The sequence below is a fragment of the Zootoca vivipara genome, chromosome 4 (genome assembly GCF_965207765.1).
Source record: "Zootoca vivipara chromosome 4, rZooViv2.hap1.1, whole genome shotgun sequence".
In the NCBI taxonomy this organism is placed as follows: Eukaryota; Metazoa; Chordata; class Lepidosauria; order Squamata; family Lacertidae; genus Zootoca; species Zootoca vivipara.
Genome location: NC_142587.1, coordinates 85,784,341 through 85,804,597, shown reverse-complemented (window position 1 = coordinate 85,804,597; position 20,257 = coordinate 85,784,341). Strand labels below are relative to the sequence as shown.

The 20,257-nt window shown below is 47.9% G+C and overlaps 2 long non-coding RNA genes across 2 annotated transcripts in view; both read left to right on the top strand.

Moving 5' to 3' along the window:
- LOC148686033 (uncharacterized) overlaps positions 1–20,257 on the top strand; it is a 131,623-nt gene that overhangs the window by 46,775 nt on the left and 64,591 nt on the right. The window lies entirely within an intron of this gene.
- Positions 850–18,677, top strand: LOC148686034 (uncharacterized). The gene is made up of 3 exons (XR_015949717.1): positions 850–4,567; positions 5,266–5,345; positions 18,158–18,677. It is a non-coding gene; the product is annotated as an uncharacterized LOC148686034 (long non-coding RNA).

The following is a 20,257-nucleotide window of genomic DNA, read 5'->3' as shown; positions in this document are numbered from 1 at the left end:
TAGCCATCCTAGTGTCTAAATCATATAATGACATTATCCACACAAATCATGCACATTTCATTTCCATTAGTGTTGATATTGCTTGATCAAGTTCTTCCACACAGCTCCCCCCCCATCCTCCCAGATCACATCGTGAAATTTAACTGTTTGTTGAACTGGCCAGAAACCTGGAAGGTGGTGGGTCATGGGACAGGGAAGCCCATAGCTGCCAAGTTCTCCCTTTTTTTAAGGGAAATTCCCTTATGCTGAATAGGCTTCCTTGCGAGAAAAGGGAAAACTTGGCAGCTATGGGGGAGCCACTTTTTCAGACTGTACAGCAAACTTGAGCAAAGAATGGTCAGATGAAAAACAATTAAAGGGGCTGCTGGACCACTAATTGTTGGGAGTCAAGCAACAACAACCCTTTCAATAAGTTGGAAGGAAGGAAATAACCCTCATTAAGCCGGGAGTGTCAACACCTAGGGGCTGACCTCTCTTGCTCCCCTGCCCCACCAATGTTCAGAAAGGGGGGGGGAGAGAGACTCAGCACAGAGCCAGGCATGGCATGGCTTCAATGGCTGGCTCCTCCTCCTGCTGCATCCTTTGCTCAGATGCACCTACCTGAACCTTAAGAGCCTCAACAAAGGCCCTGTTCTGAGAGCCCCTGCCAAATGAAGCAAAGCAGACAACCACAAGTGTCTGGATGTTTCCCCTAGTGACATCACATTATGGAATAGCTTTGCCGGAGAGGTTCAATTGGTACCACCCAAATGGTGTGGGGTTTTTATTTTGTTTTTGGACCTTCTTGACCTTTTAAACAACTTGCACAGTGCCTGAATGCACATTCAGGGCCTCTCCGTTTTAAACGGAGTTTTTTTTTTATAAAAAGAAAAACGTATTTTAATTGTGTTTGTTTAGGTAAAGGGACCCCTGTTTGTTAGGTCCAGTCGTGGATGACTCTGGGGTTGCGGCGCTCATCTCGCTTTACTGGCCGAGGGAGCTGGCATACAGCTTGACTAAGCTGCTTCTGGCGAACCAGAGCAGCGCACAGAAATGCCGTTTACCTTCCCGCCGGCGTGCAAGTAGAATGCTCACTGAGTGCTGAGTGCTCAGTGAGTGCTCACTGGAAGGACAGGTCGTGAAGCTGAGGCTCCAATACTTTGGCCACCTCATGAGAAGAGAAGACTCCCTGGAAAAGACCCTGATGTTGGGAAAGATTGAGGGCACTAGGAGAAGGGGACGACAGAGGATGAGATGGTTGGACAGTGTTCTCGAAGCTATGAACATGAGTTTGACCAAACTGCGGGAGGCAGTGCAAGACAGGAGTGCCTGGCGTGCTATGGTCCATGGGGTCACGAAGAGTCAGACATGACTAAACGACTAAACAACAACAACACTTTTTGGCGTGCTTTTGAACTGCTAGGTTGGCAGGAGCTGGGACCGAGCAAAGGGAGCTCGCTCCATCGTGAAGATTTGAACCGCCGACCTTCTGATTGGCAAGCCCTAGGCTCTGTGGTTTAAATGTAATAAATCCTATTGTTTTATGTTGCACAGGCAACACACATTCAATATGTCTACAACCACGAACCTGGAAGTGACCAAGGGCAGAAACGGCCCTAAAAGAGCACAGAAGGGGTGAAAAAACAGTGCCTGGCAATCCCACAAGCTTTGCAAGTGCATTCCCAGAAGTCCTTGCAACCAACCATTGTGGAAAGTTGGAGTTTGAGATTTGGAGGGAGTGATTGTGGTGTTTGCAGGCTTTTTTTGATGCAGTTCCCAATATACATGATTTAACTTAAACGCACGGTGCCTCAGAACGTAAATGAGGAGTTGACTATATCTTGTTATTATGAATCACTGTTGTTATTTAGCTTCGTGAGCACACCAAAACTGTTGAAGGGGCTCATGTCTGGGCAGGGCTCATACATCTCTCCAGTCTTGCCGTTTCATTCCTTGATGCAGCTAATCCGTTTGCTTAGCTTGGTGCAAGCTGAGGAGTTATCTTTGTTTACCCGCCAGAGAGATAAGCACCACAACAATGTCAAAAGTACTTGAAACGCAGAACACTGACGTTCATACTATAGAGACTGTAGCAACTGGGCAAATCCTACATCATCCACAAGAGAGATGTTTTATCAATGGATCAAGGAAAGCACCAATCGCCATTATGGATACCATCATGCATGTGCAACACTCCTCCTTACCTATCCATTCTAGACCATTGTCTCAGACTTCCTGTCTCAGCAGGAAGTTGACGTATGATTTTTTTTTGAAAAGTAAATAGCAGCCATGGAAGGGGTGAGTTTGATCTGCAGCAGGGAGCTAGGGGATTTAATCCTTTTGCTCCTGGTTCAGTCCTAATCCAAATCACTTCACCTTGCAGCTGCTGTCTACTTTATTTGAAAGAACGGCACAACTGCAAACTGGGTGATGACCACCATCTACTTTTGCCTCCAGCCTTGCTTATCTGCGTGTTTTAAAACTACAGGGGTTTTAGTTCACACCTTCTAGACCTTGCCATCCATTGCTTCTCAAGGCCACATCACATGTTACACATTCCCTATGCAGGAAAGCACTCCCATGTAGAAAACAAAGTGAAATTATGTGTGGGTTGCAAGATATGAGAATTGCACATTCATGCACGTTGCGCATCTGTGTGCCCTGTGAAACATTGCAAAGCACCACATTTTAAGAATGGCATAGAGTGAGTACAGAGGCAACTTTCCAGGATGGTGGAGCATCTGGGAACCAAGACCTATGAAGGATAGCTGAAAGAGCTGACCCCGGAGTTTGGCTCAGAGAAGAGGAAGTTAGGGGGAGCATGACAGCTGACTTAAAATATCTAAAGGATTCCCCATGCAGAAGGTGCAGAAGGCCTTTCTCTGTTGCTCCCAGAGAGCAGGAAATTGCAGGAAGCAGATTTTGGCTAAAGATTACAGGGAACTGCCTGGTGGGAAGAGATGTCTGGCAGCAGAACGGATTGCCTTCGGAAGTGATGGACTGTTTTCATGGGAGATATTTAAGCAGAGGATGGAAGCCCATCTGGTCAGCAATGCTACATGGTTGCAACCTGCATTGAAGAAGGGTTGAGCTCGATGACCACCAGGGTGGCTCCCTGCCAACTTTACGATTCTATGAAACACAGGCAGTTACAAGAGTCAGGAGAGCAGGAAATGTGTAACTTATGAAATGGCCCATGGGTCCCTTATTGCACACAATGAAGTAGGCTGATGAGGGAGTAGCCAGTGTGGTGCTCTACAGAAATTGCTGGAATGTAGGGCTGCCGTACGTCCAAATTTTCCTGGACATTACTGGGACTTCAAAGGTGGAATTGATGTCCAGCGGGGAATTTCCAAAAGCTAGAGCTTCTTCCTGGATCAACAATTTTTAAGGTGACCTGGTTTTTACTTTTTGGAATATGGCAACCCTTTGACTGTGGCTACCATCATCCCTGACTATTGACCACCCTGGAGGGGGCTGATGGGAGTTGGTCCCAAGAACATCTGGAGAACATAAGAATATAAGAGAAGCCTGCTGGATCAGGACCATCTAATCCAGAATCCTCGTCCAACCAACCAGATTCCTGTGGGAAACCCACAAGTTGTATATAAGGACAACAGCACTCTGTTTACCCATGATTCCCAGCAGCTGGTATTCGGAGGCATAATGCCTCTCACCATGGAGACAGAGACTAACCATCGTGGCTAGTAACCTTTAATAGCCCTCTCCTCCAAGAACTTGTCTAATCATCTTTTAAAGCCATCCAAGTTGGTGGCCATAAGCACCTCCTTGGGGAGCAAGTTGGTGGTATGAAGAAATCCACCTTCATTGCCCCTGGGCTAGTGCCTGCTAAGGCCACAGCATGCCAGTGAGTTTCTAAGATACCTCTACATATTGTTACAGTGGTAGCAAGATTCCAGGGGGTTCCAGGCGCTCACCCAGGGTTTGTGCTCCTTGGGAGAATGGAAGATGCAGTTGGTGTGGCTTGCCTTTCTAAATATGGCCAAACGTGGCCTCCCATTCCAAACTAGGCTTGAGTTGCAAGCAGGCCCCAATACTGCCTCACATCATGTATCAGAGGAGGTGGCCGTCCATGGAAGAATAGGGCAGGAGACACAACAGCTGGACCTGCATTTCCAGAAGGCAGTGCAACGTTTTTATTCTGCAGCTTATTGCCCCTACCTACTCATATTTGCAAGTCACTTTAATAAGTCTTTTTCAATAGCTCATGTTTGTGCTGCAAGGCAAATGGGTTAACAAGGCTATAACATTTAAAGTGGGACAGCTATAAAAATGATGATGCAATCTTTGGATTGTTCTTAAGAACAATGAAAAAAAAAGAAGCACAAGGAGAGTCCTCCTGGATCATCAGACTAAGGCTACACCCATCCCAGAATCCTGCTTCCTGCACTGGCCGATCAGAGGCCTCTGGCAAGCAGGTCGTGAAGGCAGTAACCATTCCCCGATGTCCATAGCAGCTGGTATTCAGCGGTATTATTCAGCCTCTGAAACGGGAAGCTCCATACAGTTTTCATGAGTACTAGCCTTTTGTCTGATTGCCATTGTCAAGCCATCGGAGGAGTCCATGGTGAGTGTCATCTCCTCCAGTGAATTACCATCAGTGGTGCAGAATTCCAGAGCTTTCTTTCTCTCCCCCACCCCCAAAGCAGGAGCGATGGCATCATCTGGCAGAGCACCCAAGCTATTAAGGGACCTTTCTTGCTCGGCAAGTGAATCAGACTCAGGGGTTTGTCTGTGGCAAGTTATTATAAAGGAGGCTAGGTACTTCTTTCCATTTTTTTAAAAAAAAATGGGGTACACCTACGTCAAGCTAACAGTTTACATATAGTTTGCAATTCCTATTAGAGGCCAAAGGCTGCATTTCAGATCTTTTGTCAAAGCTCAGTGTGTTTTACAGCTCGAATGTTTGCAGCCAGAAGTAAGAACCACTGGCTTAAATGAAGCTTACTCCCAGGAAACCATGCCTAGGGTTGCAGCTACAGTGGAGCCGCGGTTTTCAAACATAATTCGTTCCGGAAGTCTGTTTGACTTCCGAAAAGTTCGAACACCAGAAATCAAAGGGCTGTTGGCAAAGTGAATGGTGAAAATGAAAAAAAAAAAACATGCAGCAGAAGCCATTCGACTTCCGAGGCACATTTGAAAACAAAAGCATTCACTTCCCGGTTTTCGGCATTCACCTTACGAATCGTTCGGCAGCCAAGACATTCAAAAACCGAGGTTCCACTGTATGGTGATCCTAATGAATGAGGTATGTGCTATTTCTAGGGCTTTTTCCAGTAGGAACTCACAGGGACTCAGTTCCGGCACCTCTCAGGTGGGCACCATTGCCATTATAAGAGAAAAAGGTGAGTTCATGGTGAGTTCTGACACTTCTTTTTCTAGAAAAATAACATTGGCTTTCTCTCTCTCTCTCTCTCTCTCTCTCTCTCTCTCTCTCTCTCTCTCTCTCTCTCTCTCTCGTTATATAACTGGGGGTGGGGTGGGGCGTCCCCCCTAAACACAAAAAATTATAAATACTAGGATTTGGGGTCATTTGTGATATGAAGGGAGAATATAAGCTGCAGATGAATTCCTGGGTAGTTTGGCCAGCGCCGTCTTAAGCGCCCCTATCGCCATGGTGCGCCGGATCTCTCCGGCGCCCTTCCGCCCCATTTCCCGGCGCGGTGGGCGGGTGGGTGCGGCACTGCTGCGCGGCGGGCGGGCGGGCAGGCACAGCGCGATCTCTCCGGCGCCCTCCCGCCCCGTTTCCCAGCGCAGTGGGCAGGTGGGCGCCGCGCGCAGCTGCGCAGCGGACCGGCGGACCAGTCGGCCAGTGGGCGGGCGCATCTCGCGGCGCCCTCCTGGCGGGCCGGCACCATGGTGCCCTGCGCCACCGGGGGTCTACGACGAGCCGGCCCTGAGTTTGGCCAAACTAAGGCCATTAAGAGAGCCATTGTGGGTCAATGGAACTTCTTGTCCCAGGCATGACCAGAGCCTGGAGAATTGAAAGGTTGACAGGGTAACTGCTCTGGGGGAGGGCATGGGGCTTCTGGGAAGAAGAAAGGGGAAGAAAGGCCAAGATCCCTCTTGGCAAGGGAGAAGGAAAGACTTCCTGCAATGTTTTGGACCATGCTGTAAGATGTGGACCCCCTCCATGGTGTAAATAGGCAAATAAACCCTATTTCTTAAAGCACAGCAGCCTCCGTCATGACTTCTATTCTCAAAAGGGACACAGATTCTGTGTGGGCTCCTGAGATCCCATGCGCTCTTGCCACAGCTTTTGTAACAGCATTATAATTTCTCAACACATCTGTCTGTATCTTTGGACTTGTCTTAAGGGTATGGGGGCTGCCCCCACACTTCCAAAGTGAATGTTTATGCACACCACTTTGTGGATATTTTTTTGCCCCCTTGATGAGCAGTGTAGAAATGTGTGGATAAATAAATAAAATAAAATTTTGCCATGACACCCCTGGACTCATATTTAATTTCTTAAGTGCATAGGGCTGCCTATGTCAGCAACGCTGACAGCAGTCACCTTTGCGTTATTTGTACAAGCTGTGCTATTCTTATCATGGAAAACAAGGTGTTTGGATGACGATGAGCTGCTTTTCTTCCTCATAGGCCTTGAGAATTAATCTTTAGCGAACCATTTGCTGACCTTGCTTCAGCGGGTAGCTGGGATCAGCCCAAATGCATTGACATTTATGTTCCACTCACTTAGCTACTGGATTGTTCTGGCTGGAAACTGAGATCTTCAGGGTTAGACTCCTCGGCACCCACACAGAAGGGTTGAGAAAGGGGCACCCCTTTGCTGCTCACTGCCAGCCAAGTTTTGCTCTTTTCTGAAGCGCTTAAGAGAGGAAATTCCTGCAATTGCATGGAAGCCTTTTTATAACCCCGGCGCAAATTATTTAATGCTGGAAACTCTGGCCAAATTGCTATTGTCCTCTGCTCTTCCACCCATATAAATTCCAGAAGGGCTGTGATTTTTAACTACGGGAGCCAAAATAGAGACATCAACTCAGAAGTAATTATGCTGAGAAGTAATTCTATTCAGTTCAGTGAGACCTACTCCTAGGTAAAGACTAACCTGGAGGTGCACGCCATGGTCTCTCGGGGTGCCAATAACATCCACTGTTGGTGGCAGTCTGCACTGGAATACAAGTTGCTGGAAATTGCAGGCCAAGAGAGTGATGTTGCACTCTGCTTGAAGGTTTTTCATAGGCATCTCTGGTTAGCCACTGTGAGAACAGGAAGTTGGAGACGATGAGCCTTTAGCCGGATCCATAAGGGCTCTTCTCACACACACACACACATTCTGTTTTACAATTTAGAGCACAGTGGTGCCTCGACTTACGAATTTAATCCGTTCCGAAGGCACCTTCGTAGGTCGAAAAATTCGTAAGTCGGAAAACGCCATTGGAAACGCGATTTCCCTTAGGAATGCATTGGAAATGGAAAAATTCGTAAGTCGAAGCAACCCTATCTAAAAATTTGTAAGTCGAAAAATCCCTATCTAAAACCGCCGCGGTTTCCTTTCGGATGTCGTAAGTGCACGGCCATTACCCCCATTCGTAAGTTGAAAAATTCGGTTGTCCAGTCGTTCGTAAGTCGAGGTACCACTGTATTTATTTAAACAACCTTAAAATATCAATGGCTTCCCTTCTTCTCTTTCCATGGTTCATTTTAAATAGCATGAATCCCTGCATATTTTATAAAAACTAAACCATTCAGTATTCTATTATTACTTCCATCAAAAGTTATTTACACAGTTGAAATTCCCTTAATGCTGCCCATGTTTTCAAGTGTACACAATTTCCCCCCATATATTGAATAAATGTTTTCCAATCTTCTCCCAATGTATGTTCTTCTTGTTCTCTTATTCTATAAGTTAGATCCGCAAGCCATGCATATTCCATCAGTTTAAGTTGCCATTCTTCTTTGGTTGGGACCTCGCTCGTTTTCCATTTTGGGGCTAACAAAACATGGGCCACCGTGGTAGCATACATAAATAACCTTTTTTGACACCTGGGAATTTCCAGCTGAATTAGCCCCACCAAAGAGACTCTGGTTTTTTTCCGTTTTGTTTTTTTTGAAAGGTACTTTTAAACATTTTTTTCAATTCATTATAAATTCTTTCCCAATACTCTTTTACCCCTTTACAGGTTCACCACATATGAAAGAACAAGGGCTCTTCTTACTTTCTTAATACTTTTCCAAACAGCTCTTAGTGTGCATATTGTAGATCTGTTTTAAGTGGGTGATCATAACCTCACAAAAGAGACACTTTTTATTCATTTTTAAAAAGGGGGGGAGGATATCACTCCTGTGACTTTTTATGAGCTTGGAATTTATTGCACTCTTACCAATGTTCTTGATGTAGAAGTTCAATACACATGCATGGATGGACCAGCCCACATGCATCTGCACACAAGAGTGTCTAGATCAGGCATAGGCAAACTTGGCCCTCCAGATGTTTTGGGACTACAACTCCCATCATCCCTAGCTAGCAGGACCAGTGGTCAGGGATGATGGGAATTGTAGTCTGAAAACATCTGGAGGGCCGAGTTTGCTTATGCCTGGTCTGGATTCAGGTCTTCACTTACATTTTCATTGATTCACACACACACACACACACACACACACACACACACACACACAATTGATGTGACATTGTGGCCAAACAGAACCCTTTCATCAAGTGCTCTTAATGTAAGAAAAAGAAGATGGGCCCTCTGGATCAGGTCCATCGAGTCCACTATGCTGTTCTTTACAATGCTTGCATGTAATCTTCAAGCAGGTTTCAAGCACAGGAGCCCTCTCCTTTCCTGCGGTTTCCAGCAACTGGTATTCAGAAGCATTGCTGCCTCCAACTGTGGAGCATAGCCATCATGGTTAGCCTTTGATAGCCCTTTCCTCCATGGCCCTTCTCATGCATTCGGCAGCCTTTAAAATGACAGCTTGAGGATTTAGCCTGCAACCCTAGAAGCAACTTTCCCACTGAACTCATGCACAGGGTTGTTGTTCTTCCACTGCTGTTCTTTTTGGGGGGGGGGCCCTCCAGACTGGTGGTTGGGTTTGTGTGTGTGTGTGTGTGGCAACAGTCAGGAACATATTGCTAGTGCAATAATGGTGTGTTTATGGTGGATTTCTGCTGGGCCATTCACAAGTCATCCCACTTTATGGGTTGCTCTGCAATGCTTCTCCAACGTTTTTTGTTTAATTGCCTTCTGGAGGGTCAGTCTTGTCCTACAGCAGAAGAAAAGCAGGACCAAAATAAGAAAAGAAAAAGAAAGACCCAGTACATTTGCATATAAAAAGGTACAGGATTTCAGCAGGAAACTATAGGACATGGGCCAAATGGAAACAAATCACCCCCAAGCTCTTGCAGGCATAAAAAGCATTGAAAGCTTCCCCGATACCATCATGAGCACAAATTGTCATGAATGCACAATAAAAAGGACATTGTAGGGGGCCCTTTGACTATGTATTATTTTAATACATTATTTTAAAACATTAATGCATATTTTATTATTCCATTTGTGGAATGCTCTCCCGGGGGGGGGGGTGTTGTTGTTCGTTTGGCACCTTCATTGTGCATCTTTATGCGCTATGCGAAAACATTCCTCTTTAACCAGGCCTTTGGCCGATTGAAGTCTATTGCCCTTTTAAATTGTGTTATGGAAAGAGGGATTATCAGCTTGTCTCTGGTTTTGTTTTTATTACGCATTTTTTTGGGGGGGGGCGTTTCCTATTGTAATTTTATATTGTGAACCGTCCTGAGGTCTTCAGATATAGGGCAGTATAAAGGTAAAGGGACCCCTGACCATTAGATCCAGTCGTGACCAACTCTGGGGTTGCGGCGCTCATCTTGCGTTATTGTCCGAGGGAGCCGGCGTACAGCTTCCAGGTCATGTGACCAGCATGACGAAGCTGCTTCTGGCAAACCAGAGAAGCGCACAGAAATGCTGTTTACCTTTCCGCTTGTAAAGGTAAAGGTAAAGGGACCCCTGACCATTAGGTCCAGTCGTGACCGACTCTGGGGTTGTGGCGCTCATTTTGCGTTATTGGCCGAGGGAGCTGGCGTACAGCTTCCAGGTCATGTGGCCAGCATGACAAAGCCGCTTCTGGCAAACCAGAGCAGCACACGGAAACGCCGTTCACCTTCCCGCTGTTGTTGTTTAGTCGTTTAGTCATGTCCGACTCTTCGTGACCCCATGGACCATAGCACGCCAGGCACTTCCTATTTATCTACTTGCATTTTGATGTGCTTTCGAACTGCTAGGTTGGCAGGAGCTGGGACCGAGCAACGGGAGCTCACCCCGCCACAGGGATTCGAACCGCTGACCTTCTGATCAGCAAGCCCTAGGCTCAGTGGTTTAACCCACAGAGCCACCTGGGTCCTTTCCGCTTGTAGCGGTACCTAGGTAAAGGTAAAGGGACCCCTGACCATTAGGTCCAGTCGTGACCGACTCTGGGGTTGCCTGCTCATCTCGCATTATTGGCCGAGGGAGCCGGCGTATAGCTTCCATGTCATGTGGCCAGCATGACAAAGCCGCTTCTGGCAAACCAGAGCAGCACATGGAAACACCTTTTACCTTCACGCTATAGCGGTTCCTATTAATCTACTTGCATTTTGACGTGCTTTCGAACTGCTAGGTTGGGAGGAGCTGGGACCGAGCAACAGGAGCTCACCCCGTTGCGGGGATTCGAACCACCGACCTTCTGATCAGCAAGCCCTAGGCTCTGTGGTTTAACCCACAGCGCCACCCGCATCCCTATAGGGCAGTATATAAATGTAATTAATTAATATAGTACTGAAAGCTGCCTATTGAAGGGCATTTTAAACAAAATAAGCACGTTATTGCTCCAAAGATGTGTTTCTGATGAAGGATTTCAAGAGCTCCGAAGATTCACAGAGTGCTTTACATTTGCATTTGCCCAATGAAAGGATACTGTGTTTGCTAATTCTATTTTCTGCATCCTGAGAAAGTGGCATGTCAAACATGTGTGTGTGTGCACACACATACACACGTCTGAGAACGGAGGAGACACGGGAAGAGTTCCCTGCAAAATACTCATAAAAGTTGCAGTTGTAGGATCCGGTCCAGATTGTTTATCTATAAGCAGCAGCCAATGTTTTATTGCTGGGAGGGGAACGTTATAGTGACAGCGACAGTCTATTTACAATACAGGGAATTTGTACCTGATTTTATTGCTAATTGAATTATGGCTATAAACTTTAAGGTCATGTTGTTCCATGCATTTCCTCTGGGAATCACATGCTGGTCATTTGTAGCCAGCTTTTCATATACGGTAGCTTTCTAAAAAGACATGCTCATTTTAAGAACCAACAGAGAACCTCCTTAAAACTCCCGTCTTTTGCATTTTGGATCTTCCTGTGTTCAATCCATTCCACTGAATTTAAAGCAAAGAGTAGAAGGCAGACAATCCATGCAATTTTTAAATAAAAAAATGATTATGGATAATTTTTATGTTGTGAACTGCCCTAAGATCTATGGATGAAAGGCAGAATTCAAATTTAATAAATAAACTAATTAAAAGTGTGGTTAACAGAAGAAAGCAATGAGAAATCTGTTTATTTCCAGTAGGGAAATGAAAATTATGCCTGTCTTCTCCACTATACAGAGAAGTTTAAATTCATAGAATCACAGAATTGTAGAGTTGAAAGTGACCCCAAAGATCCTCTAGTCCAGGGGTCCCCAGACTTACCGGCGTTTGGGCCGGTTCCCACCACGCCGATCGCGCGGCGGGCCGGAGGACGGGGGAGTGCGGGCCTGTGCGGGCCGGCGGCGCGCTTCCAGGGTGGAAAAAGCACCAAAAATCCGTTGTGCACATGCGTATGGGCCTCCCCCGACCCGGAAGTGCACCAGAAATGACCTCTTCCGGGTCGGGAGAGGCCCATACGCATGCGCACAAAGGATTTTCGGTGCTCTTTTCCCGACCCGGAAGAGCGCTGCCGCGCTGCGCGCCGTAAGAGCGGGCGGCGGGGGTCGTCGCGGGCCAGATTGGCAGGCCAATTGGACCGCATCCGGCCCCCGGGCCGGAGTCTGGGGACCCCTGCTCTAGTCCAACCCCCTGCAATGCAGGAATCTCAGCAGGCAAACTCCTATCCTATTTTAACCCATACCAGACCCTGTTGCAAATTCCATTAGTTGTTTCTGATTTTGCATCTATACATATAAACTACCAGATGAAAGTTCTGATTTTGCTTTACTGACACAATTTCTTCTTTCTTTTTGGGTTGGGTGGGTGAGGTATAAACTGGCATCCTCAGGCTTGCTTAGGAAATACTGGACAGGCCACAAGGCAAACAAACACCTCTGGCTTCCTAAACCTTCACATCCAGGCTTGCTGTTCCCACAAGCTCTTTTTTTAAAATAAAAATCATTTTTATTAGTTTTCCAATACAATCAGCCAATGATAATGTTCCAAATATAATATTCCAATTAAAAACAATAAACTAAAAAAACAGAACCAAATTGTAATCCAAATTATTGATTTTTTTTGGGGGGGGGGACTTCCCATAGTCTGGACCTCTGAAGCATATTTCCATTATCTCATTCCTGCTCTTCTGTGCTATTTTCCTGTTTTCCACATTCCGGTGTTATCACTTTAAAAATTCTCCATCCCTGGCTCTGCGATTCTCAATCATGTCCAAAATCATATATCTTTACATCCATTGAGCTCAGCTTCCTTATATCTATCTATCATCTATCTATCTATCTATCTATCTATCTCTCTCTCTCTCTCTCTCTCTCTCTCTCTCTCTCTCTATCTATCTATCATCTATCTATCTATCATCTGTCTGTCTGTCTGTCTGTCTGTCTATCTCTATCTATCTATCTATCTATCTATCTATCTATCTATCTATCTATCATCTATCTATCTATCTATCTAAAAATGGTGAAGGTGCATGTGTGTTATTCCCCAATTTCTCCCACAAGCACTTACCCGATCGCCCTGAAATTTTGCCACAACCTCAGAGTCACATGAGAGCAGGTAACCATGCACTTACACTGACCGGCTGACACACCTAACACAGGTAAAAACCTGGATTTGTGGTCAAAAAAATTGCGCCCTCCAGTGGACATTCAACTAACAACGGACAAACATACTCCCACAATCCCTCACGCCCCGGAGACCACTCCTCCAACAGAGAACAAACCACCCGAGACCACACCGTTTCTCAGGGAACCAGGCCTGCCTTGGAGATCGCAGCCAAGACCAGGCCTCTCCCCATGGATCCCCTGCCGTCGCAAAGATCCCCCTCCATCCACGGAACACCCCACTCCACACACACACCCCACACACCTAGGCCTCTCCACAGCTCACGGATCATGCTGCCGCCAATCTAGGCCTCTCCACAAACCCCACCCCACCCCGCAGATCGTGCCACCGCCGATCCTGATGCCCCCAGGGACCAGGCTGCCCTCCAAAAAGCTCCTAGACCTTTCCATAACCCACACACACACACACACACACACACACACACACACCCCGCCGCCCCTGGATCATGCCAATGCCAATCTAGGCCTCTCCACAACTCCCACCCCATGGATCGCGCGCTGCTGAGCCCGCCGCCCCCAGGGACCAGGCTGCCCTCCAAAAAAAGCCCGACATCTCTCCATAACCCCCCACCCCACCTATCCTGCCCCTGCGATCCCACTGAACACCCCTGCCCCCCCCGGATCAAGCCGCCACTGATCTACCCTCTCCACAACCCCCACGGACCTCCTCCACTGATCCACACTCCCCCCCACCCCGCGGATCCCACCTCCACCCATCCTGCCTCCCCTAGGGACCAGAACAACTCCACAACACCCATAGGACGATCCCCCCCACCCCCAGAGAACGGACAACCCCCACAACCCCCATACCCCTCTCCACAGCCCCGCCCACCCCACGGATCCTGTCCCCCCCTTATCCTGCCGCCTCCAAAAGAGCCCTAGACCTCTCCGCAGGGACCCATCCCACGTCCCTCACTGGCCCAGGACACCAGGAACACCCACAAACAACTCCACTACACTTTCCCCTTCCCTACCATCTATCGCACACCCACTGATCCCACCACCCAGATTCCCCCGCCACGATACACCAGGCAGACTCTCGCCCGCTACACACATTGCACCACCAACAAGGACCACACAACCCCAGGAGACAACCCACATCCAAAATCCACTCCGTCCCTGGAACCAGACCGCCTACAGAGACATCCCAACCCTCCATCCAGACCGCCGAAGCAGACAGACCACATCCCGGACTTCCATTACACAGAACAGTGTCTAGGTGGGGGGAGGGGGAGGGGGGAACGGAATGTAGGTCAGGACAGAGTTGGGGTATTCACAGGGATGAGCCGGGGGGGGGACAGAATAGCCTTTACAAACTAGGCCGAATGGAGGTACTGACTCGCCTGAGTGGGGGTTGGGGGGAAGAGGGAGTTGGGGAATTCACAGGGATGAGCCGGGGAGATGAACAGAATAGGTCATGGATCGGGACAGGGTTGGTGCAGTCACAGGGATTAGCCACTGCAACGCGTGGCAGGGCCAGCTAGTATATCTATATATCTACTCCAACTTGTTTGGCAGCGCAACTTCTCCTTCGTCATTCCAATCTCCGATCCGGGCTATTATCCAAATCTTCTTTTGAAGTTTAATGATGCAGCTACTCCCATACTATCAAATTGTTAAGTTATTCCCTTCCAGGCTGTTGTCCAGATCTGTCTTTGATGTTGCAAGAGAAAAGCAATGACAAACCTAGACAGCATCTTAAAAAGCAGAGACATCACCTTGCCAACAAAGGTCCGTATAGTTAAAGCTATGGTTTTCCCAGTAGTGATGTATGGAAGTGAGAGCTGGACCATAAAGAAGGCTGATCGCCGAAGAATTGATGCTTTTGAATTATGGTGCTGGAGGAGACTCTTGAGAGTCCCATGAAGATCAAACCTATCCATTCTGAAGGAAATCAGCCCCAAGTGCTCACTGGAAGGACAGATCCTGAAGCTGAGGCTCCAATACTTTGGCCACCTCATGAGAAGAGAAGACTCCCTGGAAAAGACCCTGATGCTGGGAAAGATTGAGGGCACTAGGAGAAGGGGACGACAGAGGACGAGATGGTTGGACAGTGTTCTCGAAGCCACCAACATGAGTCTGACCAAACTGCGGGAGGCAGTGCAAGACAGGAGTGCCTGGCGTGCTATGGTCCATGGGGTCACGAAGAGTCGGACACGACTAAACGACTAAACAACAACAATGTAAATGAACTGTTTTCCACAGCTATATCCCAATTTATTATCTCAGTTCACTACAAAATCCACTACAAAATCCACTCGGAAAGTGCCAGCCATGTCCTGCTCTGTTCCCCAGTGTCCTGCCTCTTGTACAATGCAAGCTGGCAATCTTGGACAATCTGCGGGTCTTCAAGACAGTCTTCCCCCATCCTGGGGAGTCTGCCAGGGCTAATTACCCCCATATCAGCCCTGAATTACTGGCACGGCTAGGGTCCGATCGTATGGGAGTCAGCCATTTCCTACCACCGGAAACAGGAAGTGCGTTGTTCCCACAAGCTCTATTCATGCAGCTGCCGGGAGTCTAGAGGCCTGCTAGGGCTCATTGCAGATACCTTCCCAGGTAAGAATGGACAAAGCTGTCAATCTCAGCTGCTCACAGTTTCTCATTTCCCCAATCTTATGTTAAGTGCCCTGAATTTCTAAAGCAGTTTGCAATTCAGTGGTCTGTTCCATCATGCCCTATTTTCCCAGTACAACTTCTGATTTATCCCGGAATGCCCTGGGGATGAGCCGCCGGCCCAGATGTTTGCAGTGGTGCTGTGCTCTTGCCCGAGGCAGCTGACTCGTGTGGCACCAAAAGATGCACGTCTTGATTTTCATCAGGGGAATGTTGGAGGGCATGGTTCCACTTTGGATGGACTGCAGGGGGAGGGGCGGCACTGACATGATTGAACCTTCCTGGAATGATCTCTGGCAGGCAAGCAAGCAAGCAAGCCCTGATAAGAAGTAATGACTCTCCGGGAATTTATGTAGGTTTATTTTCAAAAATACACATCCAGAGCCCAGCTTCTCACCTGCTCGCATTTACATTTGTTGGTCAGTCTGAAGTTTCGCCCCTCCCACAGCAGGAAGGACACCAGACTTCTGCCTTTCCCCTCTTGCCCTTCTGTTGCCCCCTGATTTTATCCAGAGGCCTAGAATGGGGACTGAGAGGCTGGTCTCCCCCCTCCTCCTCATTCTCACTTGACCCAGACTCAGACCTCTGATTATCTGCTGATTGCCTGGCAACGCTCTGGCTGCCTTCCAACTCTTCCTCTTCTTGAGAGCTAATAGAATCTTCCACGGGTGTGTGGGTGTGTAAAACTGTCCTTTCTCAATTCTGTCAGCCAGCTCTCATTTGCAGAGCCGGTGCCTCGTTCACTTGGTTCAATCTCTGAGTCTAACTCATCCCCTGCACTCTGTGGGGCCATGTTCCTGACACTACCTTTAAAAGAGATGTAAGTCCCTATACTGTCTATACAGTGGTGCCTCGCTTTACGAATGCCTCGCACAATGAAAAACTCGCTAGACGAAAGAGTTTTGCGTTGCGCGAGGCATTTGTAAGACGACAAAATTTTCTATGACCGCCGCTTCATCTTACGAAGCGTGGCCATGGAAAGCGGCAAAGGAAGATCAGCTGTCAGCGCGGGAAGCTGACAGCTAATCTTCCTTTGCCAGGGGGGACAGAGCCGAAACGCAGCGGTGCGGCGACTGCCCCTGCCTGTCTTCCCCTTGGCTTGGGGAAGACAGGCGGGGCAAGCAGCGCCCGCTGTGATTCGGCTCCGTCCCCCGGAGCCACTGCACCGCACCACCGGCACAGAGCGCAACTTCAGAGACCTCCGAAGTTGCGCTCCATGTCGGGGAAGGCAGGCGGGTGGCGGAGGCGGGTGTAGGTCTTCCTCCGCCGCCGCCTCTCGCCCCGCACCACCGGCACGGAGCGCAACTTCGGAGACCTGCGGTGGGAGAAGGTCTTCCCCCGCTGCCGCCTCTTGCCCCGCACCACCGGCACGGAACGCAACTTCGGAAACCTCCGAAGTTGTGCTCCGTGTCGGGGGAGGCAGGCAGGAGGCAGCGGGAGAAGGTCTTCCCCCGCCGCCGCCTCTTGCCCTGCACCACCAGCATGGAGCGCAACTTCGGAGACCTCCAAAGTTGCGCTCCATGTTGGGGGAGGCAGGCAAGGCGGTGGCTGGGAGAAGAGAGCTTCTCCCCCCGCCGCCTTGCACACAGCCGGCATCGGACGGGGCTTCGGAGACCTTCTCCGAAGCCCCGTTGCATGCCGCTTCCAGTCCCCCAGAGCCTATAGGAACACATTGATTAAGTTTCAATGCATTTCTATGGGAAACTGGGACTCGCTAGAGGAAAAATTCGTTACACGGATTGACCCATGGAACGAATTAATTTTGTCTAGCGAGGCACCACTGTAGTTCAGTGCTCAAATCACAGGGCAGTTCAGACAGTTGGATTTGATGCCCTGTAAGTCTCCCTAAAATTGCATTATTCTGCATGCCCCCCATTATTAACTGATTGATTGATTTGATTGATTGGATGGATTTATCAAATTTGCATTCTGCCCTCCTTCCAAAGTAGGTCAGCAATCACGTGCACATTAAAAAAAACCCACCATTCTTTTTAAAATTAATAATGCTTATTCACTTTAGTATAGCTATGTAATAATAAAATGGAGAGGTAGGAAATGAGTAGCAAAGTCGTATTAGGAAGAGAGGGGAAAGACCAGATATAAATAACACATTGCAATAGGAAATTAAATGAACGTGGAGCTATATAATCTGCTACTTTGTTGTTTCAGAATCATCTGAGCACCTTCTGATAAATTTGTTTTGATATTATTATTTTTTCAAAAAGATTCCTGTTTCAAGTTTGCTTTATCTGCAAGATTGTTACCCTAGTTTTCTTCAGCCGTTCTGTAATTGTTGAGGGATTTGTACATTTCAAAGAATAGGCAATACAAAATGTTGCTGTCATCATTAGAGTTTGCATTAGTCAAAATACAAAAAAGCATGCTAAAACAGTTAAAATATTATACAAACTGTTATGTATAAAAGACATTATTTCAGCCAGTTGACATCACTGTTCATTCATTCATAGATATCAGTGCCCTGTGGTATCAGAGCAACAGTGTTTTGCTCCATTAATAACCAGCCCTTGTGGATGAAGAAAATTGTGCAAAGTCAGGCAAGCCAGACACAATGTTTCTGAGGGTCAAGCCTCTCAGTTTTAAATGCCCTTTTCAAAGACTGTTGTGTGTCATTTCAGACATTAAAGCCTGTTTTAATGACATCGTTAATGTTACAGGGTTCATTTGTTTTCATAGTAGTGTCCCATTTATCTGGTTTATCAGGAACATAAAAGAGGGAAAGAGTGCCTAGTAAACATGAGGATGGCATCTGCGATCAATTTTGCATTGCAGCAACAATCCGATAATGATTCATCTTGCTGGAAGGATGTCCTTGATATGGCCAATCTCACTCTCTAGCCTAGGCCAGAGGTGGGGGATCTTTTTCAGCCCGAGGGCCACATTCTATCATGGCCAACCTTCCAGGGGCCACATGCCAATGGTGGGTGTGATCAGAGGCACAATTGGTGCCATGGACTGGTTGGACGCAGAGGGAGGAACCAGGTGGGGAACTACCAAGGGTAGAAGGCTCAGAGCCCAGGGAGTGGTGGTGGAACAATAGTGAGTGGTCAGAGGCAGAAGAGGGAGAAGACAGGGAAGAGGAGGTGTCGGAAGCTGAGGAGGTAATACGGCCTAGTGTGCTGGGAGAGTCTGTGGCAGAGAGAAGTCCAGAATCAGAGGCAGAAGCTGAAGCAGGAGGGTGGAAGGAGGGAAGCCAAGAGGCAGAGATGAGTCAGGCTGGTGGAGACTCACTGCTGCGACAAGCTCTCCTCCCCATTTGTCTCCCAGAACCAGGAGAGCCATGAAAAGGTTGGAGGGGAGATGGGTGATGTGCAGAAGTAGCCTCCAATTGCTGGGGTGGGGGAAACCCTGGAGAAGATGGGACATAAGCAGCTGTGGGAAGGTGGGGAACCTTCAGATTCAGCAACTGCTTCATGGGGGCATGACGTACCACGGATGAGTTGCTGAGCTCATTAGCTCCAGTGCAGCTTGCGTTTTTGCTAGTAAAGAGTTAACCCCAGTTTGCATGTTGTGATTTACTGCTGATCGTTTCTGACAAATGGTGAGGAATGGGTGTGGCTCTTCTCTTTGTACTTCCAGGCTACATTCCAGCCATTCAAAAGTCAGAGGTTTCTACACACTCACACCCAAGTCTCCATCAGCCTTCAGCCAAGCAAGCAACACACAATGTAACAGTTCAAACGCACATTCCAGCAGGGCAGAAGCACTCAAGGTCGTGGAGCAGGATCAGTGAGGAGTGTGACCCAAGGAAGGAGGTGAGGCCTGGGGAGGGCCCTGGGGCATAGCTGCCAAGTTATCCCCTTTTTAAAGGGATTTTCCCTTATGCTGAATAGGCTTCCTCGTGAGAAAAGGGAAAACTTGGAAGCTATGCCCTGGGGGCCAGAGAGAAGGCTTGGGGGCCACATTTCAGCCCCAGACCTGAGGATCTCCACTCCTGGTCGAAAAAGAACTTCTGCAGAAGGAGGGAGAGTTATAGAATCACACCAAATCATTCTAAGCCTATCCCTTTGCTCATCAGCCAAGAACTTTGATCTAGTAATACCTGACTCTCACTCCCTAATCCCCTAACAATCCCCAACATGACATTGCATTGGCATGATAACCAGACTTTCAATAGCCTGTATGCTGGGCACTTGGCTTGATCAACTGGCAATTCAAAGGCTGGATACATATAAACGATGATCCAAAGAGCAGGTTGGTGCATAACCTGGACCTCTCTTTCCTGCAGCAATAAATGTGCACAAGATGACACTGGCATCACCCTGTTTGGCTGACTGATGGCTATGAACTTCACTTGCACGAGACTTCCAACCCAGTCATTCGTCAGCTTGTGAGCATTATATAACACAAAGAGTCTTACTAGTCTTCACGGAAGAAACACTTCGTTTCTGCAAAGCCCAAGAAAGCATTTCCAAGAAACCGAAGGCACATTGCTATCATTCTTCTTAAGGCTGAACAATACAGTCTCCTGGAACAAATAGCATTCTCCCCCCCACCAACCAGCAGAGGTTTTCAAATCACTAGAGCAAGGCTACCCAAAAAGCAGTAGG